Source organism: Lissotriton vulgaris, chromosome 6 (assembly GCF_964263255.1).
Source record: "Lissotriton vulgaris chromosome 6, aLisVul1.2, whole genome shotgun sequence".
In the NCBI taxonomy this organism is placed as follows: Eukaryota; Metazoa; Chordata; class Amphibia; order Caudata; family Salamandridae; genus Lissotriton; species Lissotriton vulgaris.
Genome location: NC_141694.1, coordinates 1,378,705,068 through 1,378,720,229, shown reverse-complemented (window position 1 = coordinate 1,378,720,229; position 15,162 = coordinate 1,378,705,068).

The following is a 15,162-nucleotide window of genomic DNA, read 5'->3' as shown; positions in this document are numbered from 1 at the left end:
GTCAGTACAGAGGAAATAAATAAATAAATAGAAAACAGAACGAAATCGTGCAGCCTGAGCTGGCAGAGTGGTTGTGGCTGCGGACTTGGGCCAGTGCCTGCGGGACAGCACGCCGTCGATCACGACATGGAGTGGTGCGGTCGGGGCTATGCCTGGTGATGGCCGGTGCTGGCTTCGGGCCTGATCGTTGCTGCGTCTGGTGCCGAAATAGAGGCTGGTGCAGCTGAGATGGTGCCCTGGGGTGCCTGGGAGGTGTAACTCGGCCCCGCGGGTGTATCTGCTGTGGCAGGTGGATCGCGACCGGCGGTGCCCGAGAAAAGAGCATTGCTGCGAAATTAAAGCCTGGAGTGGCCTGGCCTGAAGAGAAGAGTCCCTGAGGTGAGGAGGTCACCTGACCGGCAGAGGGGGCCTAGTGGGGGCCGGGACCTCTGCTGCTAACTCTCCCTAAGAACTTCCATGATCGCTCCCTGAGTGCTACAGACAGGGGACCATCTTAAGCGTGTAGCCCCGGGGGTGGTGCCGCTGGAAGCCCTGGGTGCTGCGTACTGGGTCGAGAGGCACTGGTAGGCCGGCCACACCTATGACCACACAAGATTGGAGCTTGGAGTAGGCGGGGGCCCTTACATCGCCTCACTCAAGGTGTCCCGTCGACACTGGCTCCTAACAATCAGAAGTAGTGAGCTCGATGGCACAGCTACGCCTGAGCAGCAGACCCCCACCTGGGTGGCACATACAGACTCTGGGCCTTGCCTTTGCTCTTGTACTCTACCCTGGGACTCCTCGGGTCCCTGAAATTCCAGGGCTGAGCACATTGAGTCAGCTAGATCCCACCGTGTAGGAGAAGACTGTGATAGGCCAGGGGAAGCGTAGATCAGAGTGGGGCTTCCTACAACTGGAACGAGGCCCACAGAACATTGACAGAGGGCTACTATAATAGGTGAAGACAGGGCCCAAAGAGGAGACCAACAAACAAAAATTGACCTGTTCATGGCACAGGGCATGGTTGCACGCTTGGAGCCTCCGGGGGCCTCGGCCCCAGTGGGCCTCGCAGGCTAGCCCTCGGGCACTCAGATTCTTGCTGCCATAAAGGCCTCTAGTCAGCTGGTCCAGGGCAAGATCGATGCAGTTTTGTTGGATGTGGGCCTGCTGTGGGTCGATCTGCGGACAGTTGCGGAAAGATCCCTAACTACGAATCAAAAGGTAACATCGCTGGAGACAGAGGTCTCCGCCTGAAGACTACCTTAATGGATTTGACTGAAAAAACAGCTGCCCTGGAGCGCTGGGCTGAGGATACGGAGGGGTGCTCACGAAGATGTAACCTACGCTTCATGGGCTTCCTGGAGGGGACGGAGGGCCCAGAACCTGAGCTGTTCCTGGAGAAATGAAATTGGACAACTTTCCCCTTGGCCTGTTCCTCCTCCTGCTTTGTAATAGAACAGGCACACCGTGCACTGGCGCCCTCCCTCCGGAGGAGGCTGGACCTAGCACTATCATTGCAAAGATCCTTAACTAAAGGGACCAAGATCACATCCTCCTGGAAGCCTGGTGAAGCGGCAATCCAACCATTGAGAATCACACTATCTGCATTTTCACCGATTACACACGAATGGTCCAACAACTTAGAATTTCTTTCAGTGGTGTGAAGCAGAAGCTCAGAGCAATGAACTTAAAATATATGCTACTATACCCCGCTAAGCTCAGAGTAATCCATCAAGACAAAGCCCATTACTTCACTACCCCTGAAGCAGCCGGGGACTGGCTGGGGGTGAGAGGGGAGGAGCAGATTCCGGCCTACAGGGGCTCTGGCAGACTGCATGCAGAGCCCTGGACACTGTGCAAGACGCAGAAGAGCAGCCGTCGGAACAAGCAGTCCTCCCGGTCCACCCAAAGAGTAGTGGTACAACCAGACGGCTCCCTAGATCTGCAACGCAATAGGTCGGACGGATGAGGTGGCCAGGCAACTCGTGTAAGCCAAGCACTCCTGCTGGCAGAACGCCCCGAAGAAGCCAGGGTGCTTGTGGAGGTGGTGATGGCAGCTGATTTTATGGTTAGCACCAGGGACATAGTGGAGAATCCTCCTCAGACCTCTAATACCTGAGCAGGCTGAGTGGAGTTGATCCCACTGAAATCTTGACTGCAGCCATGCGGCGCCCAGAGAGGTCAGTGGACTGTGGTGCTCTGACGGATCTGTGGGTTGATCCGACGCTTCTCAAGGGTCCCTTTTGACATTTGCCGAGTACACTTACTATATGCCTGAACTATTTTCTGGCACCCTGGTTGATCGGCTATACAGCCTGGATGGGTGGGCCGCCCCACCTCTTTGCACTCTTTTCCTTTCTCCCTCTGACGCGCATCCCTCCATATTCTCCTTTTCTTTGTCCTTTTTCTTGATTTGCGCGCTATTTTGAAGTGTTGCATGGACACTAGTTTTCCTTTTTATTTTTATGTTGGTTAATTGAGTCTTGTAGTGTGAGTGTTGGTGAGTGTGAATGATTGCGTGAGTGCAGCTGCGGTGGCGACACAAGAGTTCAGTCTACTCACCGCGGTGGGTGGACGGGATCCCCCTGCTGCCCCGCGCAAGAGTAGACATAACGTGAGTGCAGTGTGTTTGATTTTAAAAAGGTGAGGTTGGTTTATTTTTGGCATATTGAATATTTTGTAGGCTGAATGGTAGATAAGTTCTATTTTGTTCTTTAATGTGGGTTTTTCAATGTTAGGATCAGAGTGGGAAGGCACGGTTGGTTTATTATATGTTTACCTGGTGGGTGGGGGAGAACAGTTCAGTTATGTGTTTTTTATGTGTATGCAGCTCTGGCGAGGAGGCCGTGATAGTCCCAACTTCACCACAAGACCTAGAGATGGCAGGTTTTAATAATAATTACTTGGAATGTACGAGGGCTTGGCACATTTGTTAAAAGGTATAGAACACAAACAAACAGGCAACGGACACACTTAGCCATGCAACAGTAGACACACCTAACTGATACGGTGGCCCAAAAGCTATATAAGAAGGGGAAGGGACAGATGTTCTATGCAAATTAGTCTAACTACGCTCGGGTGGCAATTTGGGTTGCCTCACTGACTCCAATCCGGGTGTTGAGCTAAACCGCAGATATACAGGGGAAATACATATTGGTACACTGTGTGCTGGACGGCTCTGAGGTCTGCCTCCTTAATATATATGCCCCCAACATAGATGACAGCACTTTTTACCTGGGCCTTGAAGAGCTCCTAATAACCCATGCAGGCATACCGCTCCTGTGGGCTGGTGATTTTAATGGCGTGCTAGAGGGGTCAAGCGATAGACTCCCCCCAAAATTGCACACTAAACACAATATGGTGGAGGCCCTTCGGGGGGTGATGTGGAGACTGGGGTGTGAGGACTGGTGGGGGAAGGTACACCCAATGACCCACGTAGTATATAGTCACCTTGACCGCTTTTTACTCTCCTGGGATGCGGCCAAGCCACCCCAAAGCACGCACATATTGGGGAGATATCTGTCGGATTACTCCCCAGTAAAACTACAGTGGTATGTGGGGAGGAACAGGCCTGCGGTCCCGCTTAGGAGACTACAGCCAAGTGCATTGAAGGATGAGATATTCCACCCAGAGCTCAGTAGCTTAATCGCCAACTTCTTCAACAGTAATTCGCTGTCTACAAATTCCAGGGGCACGGAGTGGGATACATTAAAAGTGGTGTTGCGGGGGAGTGCTTATCAAAGGTGGGTGGGATGAGACAGCGGTTGGGGGCGGACCTAGTTTTTGCCGAGAATGTCTTGAGCCGAAAGTGAATGTTAGCAAGGATGTGTTGGATAAGGATCGACTGAGAGCTCACCCTCGAGTGGGAGAAATATGAGACAGGCTGGGCTGTCTGGTTAGGCAAGAATATTGACAGCTCCTGCACAAAGAAGGTGATAAAACTGTTGTCCTGGCTTTCTAAGAAAGAGCGTCGATGTGGGATTCCACAGGTGGGACTTTATTGGTATATTTACGCTTGGGAACATTATGCAGTGGACCACTCTTAAATCCTTTCAAAGGCTGCAGTCTGATTTTGACCTTCACAAATCGCACTTCCATCGCTATCTGCAGCTTTGTAATGCCTTGACCCTCTTGATTCGGCAGCTAGAGACTCTACCGGAGTTCCACCCGCCGGAGGGCTGCCTGCTGATGGGGAATCTTGCGGCCCACAAAATCTGGCAAATTTACCAGACGCTCAATACACATTCTAAAACCATTATTCACAAAACTCGGGAGGCATAGGCGGCCGATCTGCCGGCCCTCACTGATGACGACTGGGCCGAGGCATTGGCTAGCCCTCGGTATGCCGCTGTCTCTACCAGATATAGACTAATCGAATTTAAATACCTCCACAGGGTATATTACACTCGTCTTCGGCTTTGGAGAATGGGAGCAATCCAGTCCCCGGTCAGTCTTCGTTGCGGTACAGACGAGGGGTCGTTCCTCCATACGGTGTGGGGCTGTGGGGCAAGGCAGCTATTCTGGTCAGGCATATTGTCTTGCTTAGGTCATGTTCCGGTGTGAGATATCCCGTCGGACCCCAGACTAGAGCTCTTACATAGCACGAAAGACATTGGGGCAACCGGTATAAGAGACACCTCTTATTTTTGGGCCTCACCTTAGCTAAGCGTGACATAGCGCAGCATTGGAAGAACGTGTCCCCACCCAGCGTAACTATCTGGAAAAAGACACTGGACAGGTTCATGTCTGTGGAGATTGTGGTATTTCAGGCGAGGGGTTGCCCTCAGAAGCATGGGAAGATTTGGTCTTGGTGGGCCACATACAGAGGTATAGCTCTGCCTCCAATGTCGCAGTCCGCCGCTCATGATCCTATTGAACGATTGGTGGTGAATAATTTACCTGTCCAATATATCTAGGTTAAAACGACGTGGCTGGGAATTTCCTAGGCTTATACATGCAAGGTTTCCTAAGTATGTACGATACACATTAGGGGACTGTGGGGGGTTACATGTTTTTCCTGGTTTGATATCATGCAGACTATTGGGGAGGTTATATACAATATCCAGAGACATTATTTTATGCACTTCCTCTGTACTTTGCTTGTCCCGCTCCGTCCCTCTGGTACGCTGAAAATTCAATAAAAATCTGTTGTTCAAAAAAAAAGAAAGAACGTCCACAACCTACTACATTATCAATTAGTCAGCCAGATGGGTCCCTCACACACACACTATCAGACAGAAAGCTGCAGCTGCGTGCACATCTAGCAAACACATACAGCAGGGGCCCGCACCCGGAGAGGCGGCCATAGCGCATTTCCTTGATGAAATACCTCTGTCGTGACTCACTGATGAGCAGGGTGAGATTCTAGTGGCAGAGATCGGCCTTAGAGGACCTCCAGGTGGCTGTGTGGGACATGGTGGATGGCAAAGCCCCTGGGCCAGATGGCCTCCTACTAGAATATTACTTTTGAAGACCAGCTGCTCCGAGGGCTGCTGGAGACCCAGCATAAGGCTAGGCAGACAGGAATACTCCTGAGCACTATGAGAGAAGTTCAAATAGTATTTCTGCTCAAACTGGGTACAGACCCAACATCGCTGAGTTCTTATTGCCACCTCTCCATGTAGGATGTGGACACGAAAGTCCTAGCTAAGGTCCTGGCATCAAGGATAAACAGGGTTAGACTCAACTGGTGCATGAGGACCAGTGCTGGTTTAAGCCAAGACACGGATATGAATCTGTGTAGGCTGGCATATGTAATGCATTTTGTGGCAGGCCTGGAGACACCAGATTCGGTGTTCTCATTAGATATCGAAAAAGCCTTCGATCCCCTACAATGAGACTATTTAGGGCAAGTTCTGCTTAGAATGGGACTGGGCCCGGATTTTGTGGCAATGGTGCGCCTCATGTACCAGAGGCCCACACCTAGAGTACGCACCGGAGGGTTGGTCTCTGCCCTGATCACCATTGAACGGGGCACAAGGCAGGGTTGCCCCCTGTCCATGCTCCTATTGCACTCTCAATGGAGCCACTCGCAATCCGTCTCCGGAGAGACATGGAGCACTGGGGCCTGGTGGTGGCGGAGCGAACGCATGTTGTGACCCTGCAGAGGACGCGCTGATATACGTGCGTCAACCTGCAGAGGCCGCCTTCGACCCCCTGACTGTGTTGGACGACTTCTGTAAGGTGTCTGAGCTAATAATCAACCCCAAAAAAGCAGTTGTGTTTACACTAGCTGGCCTGGCGGGACGGGATGTGACTGAACTTCCACTGCTATCGCTCACTTGGAGGAGTGATCAATTCCGCTATTTGGGGATGTGGATAGCCCACTCACCTGAAGCCCAACAAACCCTGAATATGGGAAAAAACGCTTGAAAGACTGAAAGATTCAATACTATTATGGAACAGGTTACCGCTGTCAGTCATGTAATGGGTGGCGCTGGCAATGATGGTCCTACTGCCTCATTGCCTATACACTCTACAAAACTAATTCTGCCATATCCCGAACAAAACCCACACCACTCTGAACAGCTTCTTGGTTTTGCTGTTCTGGGCGGGCAAACGCAGCAGAGTTAAACTTGATCTCCTTAAGCTGGACATGGAACAGAGCAGCCTGGGGCTCCCGGATCTGTGTCTTTATTACATCGCAAGTCTCCTCTGGTGCGCTGGCGGTTAGAGCACAGAGAAAGGTGTGCTCGCTGGCTGGTGCCCTAAAGCAGACCGGCCAAGATACTTGATGATGTGGGGGCAAGCACATTGTGCACCATCCTAGACCCAGGCTCCTTTCAAGGATTAATACTCAGGCTATCGAACGCCTTTAAAATGGACCGTAGACTGGACCTAACATAGACTCGGAACAGGTGGGAGGTTGACCTACCTGTCCCATTAACAGAGGGGGAATGGAAAAGCACACTTGTGCAGGTCCAGAACATCTCAAGCAATTCCCGATTCAAGCTCCCACAGTTCAACTATCTCCTCTGCACCTACCTGACTCCCTTGCATTTGTCTAAATTTGACCCATCCCACTCACCTAAGTGCCTGAGATGTGGCGCCACCCCTGACCATTTTGCTCATGTGACCTGGGATTGTCTCATGCTCTGCCCCTACTGGAGCCCAGTACTGCACTTTGCGGGGGGCAACGAAGCTCTTAATTGAGCCCTCAGTCAAACATTGTCTTCAGTGCCTGAGATGTGGCGCCACCCCACCCATTTTGCTCATGTGACCTGGGATTGTCTCATGCTCTACCCCTACTGGAGCCCAGTACTGCACTTTGCGGGGGGCAACGAAGCTCTCAATTGAGCCCTCAGTCAAACATTGTCTTCAGGGGGTGCTGCTAATTCACAAAGCCACAACCCATATGTAGCATCAATTTTCTATGCTCTGGCTGGTTTTGGCGAAACACTGCATAGCGATCCACTGGTAGTTAGCCACACCATGCATTCCAGAGAAATGGAGGTCAGACCTCTGCAAGAGGGGGGTCACATGGACGTGAAGGCGGATCAGGATCTAGAGACCTGGGGCAATATGTTGGGTATCACGCAGGGGACAGATCACCCAGGAGGGAGTAACACTGTTCGCTCTGGGGACAATGCCAGGACTTCTACACAGCTTAGCTCCCTGGCTGACTCCTCCCCCCCTATATTTACGCAATGACTCCAAGGTCAGGTTCCCCCCCGTAGATAATTGGGGTAGTACCCCTGGGCCCACAACATACACCCACGTGTCGACGATCGGCTGGATCACATTCAAATCCCTCAGAGACACTGCGGAGTCCCCTTCCTGTGCCTGCAGAGTCCACACACTGCGCAATTCAAGGAGCAGCCGCGCCTGTTTCTATTTCTAGGAGGGAAGGCAGCTCTCAGCTGAGCAGGTCCTAGAAACACCAACGCACGCTCAAAAGTCCAGAAAAGCATCTTCCTTTTACTTCGTCAATGATACAAAAAATCAAAACGGCCCAAGATATACCACGTGCACAATAGAAAGCGAAAAGTAACTACATCAAATCTACACACTTTCCACAAAGAACTAAGGGCCCGATGTAGGTAGGCCGTTACCGATCGGTAACGGCCGAAAATACCGATTTTTGGCCCTTACCGATCGGTAAACAGCCATCGAGATGTAGGGAACAAAAGAAAATCAAAATCGGAGTGAAAACCGATTCGGAATGAGTACCGAATGGAAAAGAATCCGATACGTACATACCGAAAATCGGATATGTAACGAATCAGTAACACACCGAATCGGATGCAAACACCGATTCGGTCAATGTACCGAATCGGTAGACACACCGAATCGGAAAATAACCGATTCGGTCCATGTACCGATTCGGTAGTGACACCGATTCGGAAAATAACCGAATCGGTCCATGTACCAATTCGGTAGTGACACCGATTCGGAAATTATCCGAATCGGCCCATGTACCGATTCGGTAGACACACCGAATCGGAATGAAGCCGATTCGGTCCATGTACCGAATCGGTAGATAGACCGAATCGGACATGAGCCGATTCGGAGAACATACCGATTCGTATGAATCACCGATCGGGAAATTCCCCGATTCCGACAGATGGGGAGATGTAGGGAGGCACAGAAACACCAAAAACGGCTCAGAATCGGTAGAATTCACTCGGTATTTACCATGGATTACAATCAGGTGGTAACCAACTCCAACCCATATAAACAGCCCCAAAATGCATTGCAACTTGCAGGATGGCAGCTTTTTATGTCATTGCGAGGCGGCTACGGCTACAGCAGGAAGGACAGAGGGAATGGCTAAGAAATGAACAGGTCTACAGACAGAGGATAACCCTGTTCATGCTCACAGAGGCAGAGATCCTACAGAGATACAGGCTGGACTCTGACACCATACTTGAGCTCATCAGGGATCTCAAACCATTCTTGGACCACCACACCCCAAGGGCACACGCCATCCCAGCACACATCCAGGTGCTAGGCAGCCTACACCTGCTAGCGTCTGGCAGCTATCAAAGTGGAGTTGTGGCGGTAGGAGGGGTGAGCCAGAGCAGCCTGTCAAGGTTCTTCCACACATTCCTTGACGCCATGATACACAGGATGGACCAATACATCTCTTTCCCTGCAACCCACGCAGAACTGCTACAAACTAAAGCTGACTTCTACCCGATGGCACAATTTCCCCAAATCATTGGTTGCATAGATGGCACGCACATTCCGATTTGCCCACCAGCGGACACAGAATACATATACCGCAATCGGAAGTCTACACACACCATCAACGTGCAGGTGATCTGCAATGCGAAGTGCACCATCACAGACCTGGTAGCAAAATTTCCAGGGAGTACCCATGACTCCTATATTTTCCAACAGAGCGGCATCTATGCACGGCTGATGGCTGGCGAATTTGGTGAAGGATACCTCCTAGGTGAGACACATCATCAGACCCCCATAACACATAGTAGCTAAGTGGAATACATGTATGCATGTGTGTAATGTTACCCCTTTCTCTTCCAGGCGACAGTGCATATGCCCTCCGCTCATTCATACTCACCCCCTACCTCAACCCCTCCACACCCAGCCAAAGGAGGTATAACCGGGCCCACATACGCACAAGGAATGTCGTCGAACGGACCTTTGGCATCTGGAAAAGTAGATTCAGATGCCTGCACAAGAGTGGAGGTGCAAGGCAGTATACCCCCATCACCTGCTGCAAGATCATAGCTGTATGTGCAATGTTACACAACCTTGCGGTGAAGAAGGGCACTGAGGTGGAGTTGTCTGACTACGAAGACCATGACGACGACGAAGCTGTGCCACTGACACAGCCAGCTGGGGTGTGTCTGCCAAGTGATGGCAGATACAGACGTGAGGAGATTACAGAAAACTATTTCTGAGTGAGTACAGATGCAAAGACAGCTAAATGGTTGTTGTGAAAAAACAATTTTAATACTGTTGCAACACAGTTACTGCACTGATGTGCAACAAAAAAAAGGTGTAATGGCAAAGAAAACAAAAGTCCAAGGTCCAGGTTGCCTCACCCACCCTTGCAAGGCTATTTCTTTGACCGCTTGGCAGCCCCACTGGGGTGTCCCTCAGCCCCCTCTGAATGACCAGCGGCATCTGCGGAGCGCCTGGTGCTCCTGCGTGGCTCTGACGCAGCGCTGGCCGGGCTGCTGCGGCTGCTGCTGTCCCCTGCATCCCCCAGGTCCAGGGCAGGATTTGCGGCAGTGTTAGAGATGATCATGGCCTCCATTGCAGTCGTGATGTGGGCCATTCCCCTTGTCAACTCTGCCGTATTTTGTGTGAGGCTGGACTCCATGTTGGCACTGCGCTGGCAGAGTTGTGCCGTTGCCGCAGCAAGGCGGCTCATGGAGCGGTTCTGCACCCGGGCATCCCGCCTGCGCACCAGCTCTTGCTCCTCCATTCTGCCACACAACTGGGTTATGGCAGTGGTTAGCCTGCCCAAACCTGCTGCTACCTCCTTGTTTGAATCCACGAAGGCCTGAAATCCTTTTACCATTTCCCCCATCTGCAGGTTGTGCTGCAGGAGCTGGCGTTGGCAGGCCATCATGGATTTCGCCTGCTGCCTTTGTATCTTTACCATCTTTCCTTCGAGGCCCAGGAAGACACTGCCCTCCGGTGCTGGTGCTGCAGTGGTGGGGATGGCACGGCGCCGGGTACTGCTGCTGCCGGCCTGCTGAGTGGGCTGGGGTGCCACTGGTGGGGGTGTGGTGCTGGCCGGGGCCTGAGCCCCTGCTCCCAGGACAGGTTGTACTGGTGCCACAGCCATGGTCGTGGCAGGAGCTGGTGTAGGTGGAAGGAGGGCCCTTGTCGGGGAGTTCTCTGGGGAGAACTGCAAGGGGGGTGTGCTTGGCATTTGTGGGGAGTGCAGTGCTTCAAAGTCTAATACCAGGTCTCCCTCCATACCAAGCCCTATGGTGTTTTCGTCCTCCTCCTCCTCGGCAGCCTGGCTGGTGCTCGGCCCTGCGAGTGCAGTGTCAGATGGTGCTGCTGCCTCTGTTGACATTGTTTGTCCGCCTGATGGTGCCCCTAGGTACAAAGAAGCATTTGTAAATTGAGTGCCGATGTATTACAGTCAGTACAATTAAAGCATTCCACATGTCCTTGCATCTCCTTAGAATGTGTTCCACTGTTTACTGTCTTGTGATTCTGCACTGCCATAGTTTGCTAACTTCTGCTGACTACATGTACCATGATGCTTGTCTCTTGTATGTTGGTTACAGTACTGTGCTGGGGTTTGCCTATGCATTGTGTCTAATGGGGAGGTGTCTGGTAGGGTGTGTCATGATGCGCATGCTTCTTACCTGTAGCTGTAGCTCTGGCTGAGCTGTCCAGGGTCCCAATTCCAGTTACGCTCTCCCTCTCAATGGTGGTGGACACCATTTCCTCGAGGTCTGTGAGGGGTGGCGCCGGGTTCCTGCCTCCACCAGTGACTCCAGCCTGCCTCTGGATGTCTGCCATCTTCCGTTTTGTGAGGCTGCGGATGTCATAGAAACGCTTCTTCAGCTCTTCCAGGGACCTGGGGGTGACACCCACAGCATTCACCTTTTGGGCGATTTCGCTCCAGATCCTCCTCTTGGTGCTGTCTGGAACATTCAGGGACAGCTTTCCAAATAGCTGCCGGTGCACCCTCACCACCTCCTCATCCAACACCTGCAGCTCTGTGGTGCTGAACTTAGGCTTCCTCTTCTGGGAGGACTTCTGGCTCTCACTCTGGTTTGCCATCTTCTTCAGTACAGTTCACAACCTCCTACTCCCACTGCTGCTAACTGTGAGTGTTCAGCTCAGGCTGGCTCTCCAGAAAGTTCTTAATTAGCTGCACCTGCCAGGGTTGCCACTCCCTGTTTGGGTGGGGGAGGGGGAGCCACCTCATTGGCTAAATCGGCTTTTGCCGAATCGGCTTTTACCGAATCGGATATTACCGATTCGGTAAAATCCGAATCGGTATTATCCGAATCGGATTTTACCGAATCGGTTTCTTCAATGCATTCCTATGGGCTTTTTGGCCATGGGTGTGTTTTCATAGCTACGATTCGTTAATTGCCGATTCGGATTTTACCGAATCGGATATTTCCGATTCGTTGGTAGCTGATTCGGCTATTTACGATTCGGTGGTAGCCGATTCGGTACTTTCCGATTCGGTCCGTGCCGATTCGGAACGTACGGATTCACATTACCGATGCCGACCGAATCGGTATTATTTCGCCGTTTGTTTGCTACATCTCGTTTTCCGATTTCAGAATACCGATTCGGCCTGCCTCGGTATTTTGAAATCGGAAAATCCCTTTTACCTACATCGGGCCCTAAGTGTACAAGGCTGAAAGGGGTGGAAAGCCGACAGTGGGTAACAACCTTCATAAATAGCGCAAATTCCACCTGAAGGTGTTGGAGAGTTTTACATGAGCACCAGTTTAATTATAAGAGGATGCATGCATTTTAATTACGGGTAGATGATTATGTGATTTGTCCAGAGTCACAAGATGTTGAACCAAAGCCGATATTTGTACCTGGATCTCCATTTCCAAAGTGGGCACTTCTGACCGTACCATCGGCATTCATAGTCCTTGAGCATGTTTAGTTTTGGCAGCAGGTAAGCGGCGTAATTTCCCTCACGTTTATAAAGAAATTGCATAAATGAAAGTGAAAGCAATTATTTGATTGCGAACTTGAAACAGCAGGGTTAGAGAGAGAGAGACTTTTTTAATCCATTTCTGATGGATGTGGAGAAGGGGCTGGTGTTGAAGATGCACTTATTCTTTTGTTATATAGCAGCAGAATGGAGTTTGCAATAATATTAAAATATTGGGATGGCGGTAGAAATGTAGAAGCGGACCCGACGTATAACTTGGTGTCCGCGGAGACAACAAGATGCGGGAGCTGCTGGTGTGCGCGCTTGGTTGCAAGCAGCAGCATATGTTTACAATTATCGTGCCCGCGTCTGGGCACGATAATTAGAAACATATGCTGCTGCTGCGTGTAACCGCCAGCATTAGGTCGTGAGCATGAACATGGGTGGGACAAAAAGAGCCTTTGGCCAATTGCGTGCTGTCTTTGTTAAAAAGACGCCCGCAAAGTCCAATAGCCTAGGAAAAAACTAAAAGCGCACACGCGAGCGTGTGCGAGTGTTTGGTGAGATTTCTGAAAGCCCTTACTTAAAGTCGAGCAGAGCAGTGCATGCGCGCTGCACTAGGCTTGACCTAAAAAAGAGTATGGTCTAATAAAACATGTTGTTTTGAGCAAGTGTGCAATAAATGCAGATTTAGTCATTTATTACTACAGGGGCTGCTTGCTGGTTTCAGACTACTGTGTGGGGACTCCACATCTCAGCTGCTATTGTTCAAGGAGGAGCGCACCTGTGGCGAGGGGGAGGAGCATATCCAGCGCTTAAGGCGCCCCGTGCATCTCCCACTGCATGGGCTGCTTGCTGGTTTCACACTACTGTTTGGGGACTCCACATCCCAGCTGCCACCGCACCAAGAAGTACACACCTGCACCTGCGGCGAGGGGAGAAGCATATTCTTGCCTTAATGCACTCCCTGATTTCCCGCAGCACGGGCTGCTTGCTGGTTTCATGCAACTGTTTTGGGGATCCACGTCCCAGATGCCATTGCACCAGGAGGCGCGGACCTGTACCTGTGGCCAGTAGAAGGAGCATATCCAGCACTTAAAGTGCTCCCTGATCTCCCACAGCGCTGGAAGTGAGTGGGCCGTGCCCTGGCCAAGGGTGGGACTGTCCTGCCCAGTCAGTGCCAGGAAGAGGTAGGCACCCTCCCCGGTCTTGTCATCATTTGTTTGATCATATTGTCACCTTTGGCGGATTATCATCTATGGGAAAGATGCGTGACCTACTATTTGACTAGGCTTCTCCATCTGTTCAATAAATACATATATAAATGCATGAGAAAATTCAGCCAATAGAAAAAGAGATACATTATTATGAAGGAAGGAATGGAAATCCATATTCCGACATAAAAAGCTACAATTAATTTTATTTGATATACTAAATTTGCAAGCAACTCATCAACTCAATCTAAACCCGTCTCGTTGTCTTTTTTCCAATTATAGATTGGCCCAAATATACACTTTTCTAATTGTTTTTGCCCTCAATTCCTTCCTTTCATAACCCCTTTTTCAAGATTAAAAATGAAGAAAAGCCGCACAAGCCATTGCTGAAAGATAGGGGAGTGGGTCCTACCAAGCAGAGGAAATACACATTCTTACCACAGCCATTAACAAAAACAAAAAATGTTGATCCCTGTCATTCCTTCGATAACTACGCCCAACAACATTAATTCAGCTGGAAGCGTTACTTTTATCCAAGAGAACGCACTGGACTGGACCACATCCTTCCTCTCTGGCAGAACACAGAGCGTCCGCCTCCCCTCTTCCGCTCCAATGCCACCGAGATCATCTGCGGCGTATCCCAGGGCTCATCCCTTTGCCGAATGCTGTTCAATATCTACATGACACCCCTCGCACACGTCGGACGACAGCACGACCTCAACATTATCTCCTACGCTGATGAAACCCTACTGATCCTCTCCCTCACCAAAGACCCTCACACCGCCAAGACCAACCTCCACGAAGAGGTGAAGACCTTCGCCGAGTGGATGAGGAACAGCCGACTGAAGCTGAACTTGGACGAGACAGAGGTCTTCATCCTCGGATCCACCCCTTCAGCCTTGGACGACTCCTGGTGGCCGGCCATACTGGGAACAGCCCTGACACCCACCGACCACGCACGCAACCTTGGGGTCATCTTCGACTCCACCCTCTCCATGACTAAGCAGGTCAATGCCGTCACCTCCTCCTGCTTCAACACCCTCTGCATGCTCCGCAGGATCTATAAGTAGATCCCCACAGAAACAAGAAGAACGGTCACCCAGGCCCTCGTAACCAGCAGGTTGGACTACGGAAACGCCCTATATTCAGGAACTTTGGCCAAACTCCTGAGACGGCTGCATCACATCAAGAGCACCTCTGCACGTCTGATCCTCGACATCCCCCGCCGCAGCCAAATCACACCCCACCTAAGAGACCTACACTGGCTCCCCGTCAACAAGAGGATAAACTTCGTAACTCCTCATCCACGCACACAAAGCACTCCACAACACCGGCCCAGCATACCTCAACAGACGACTCAGCTTCCACACCCCCACCCGCCAGCTCCGCTCCACCGGCCTCAACCGC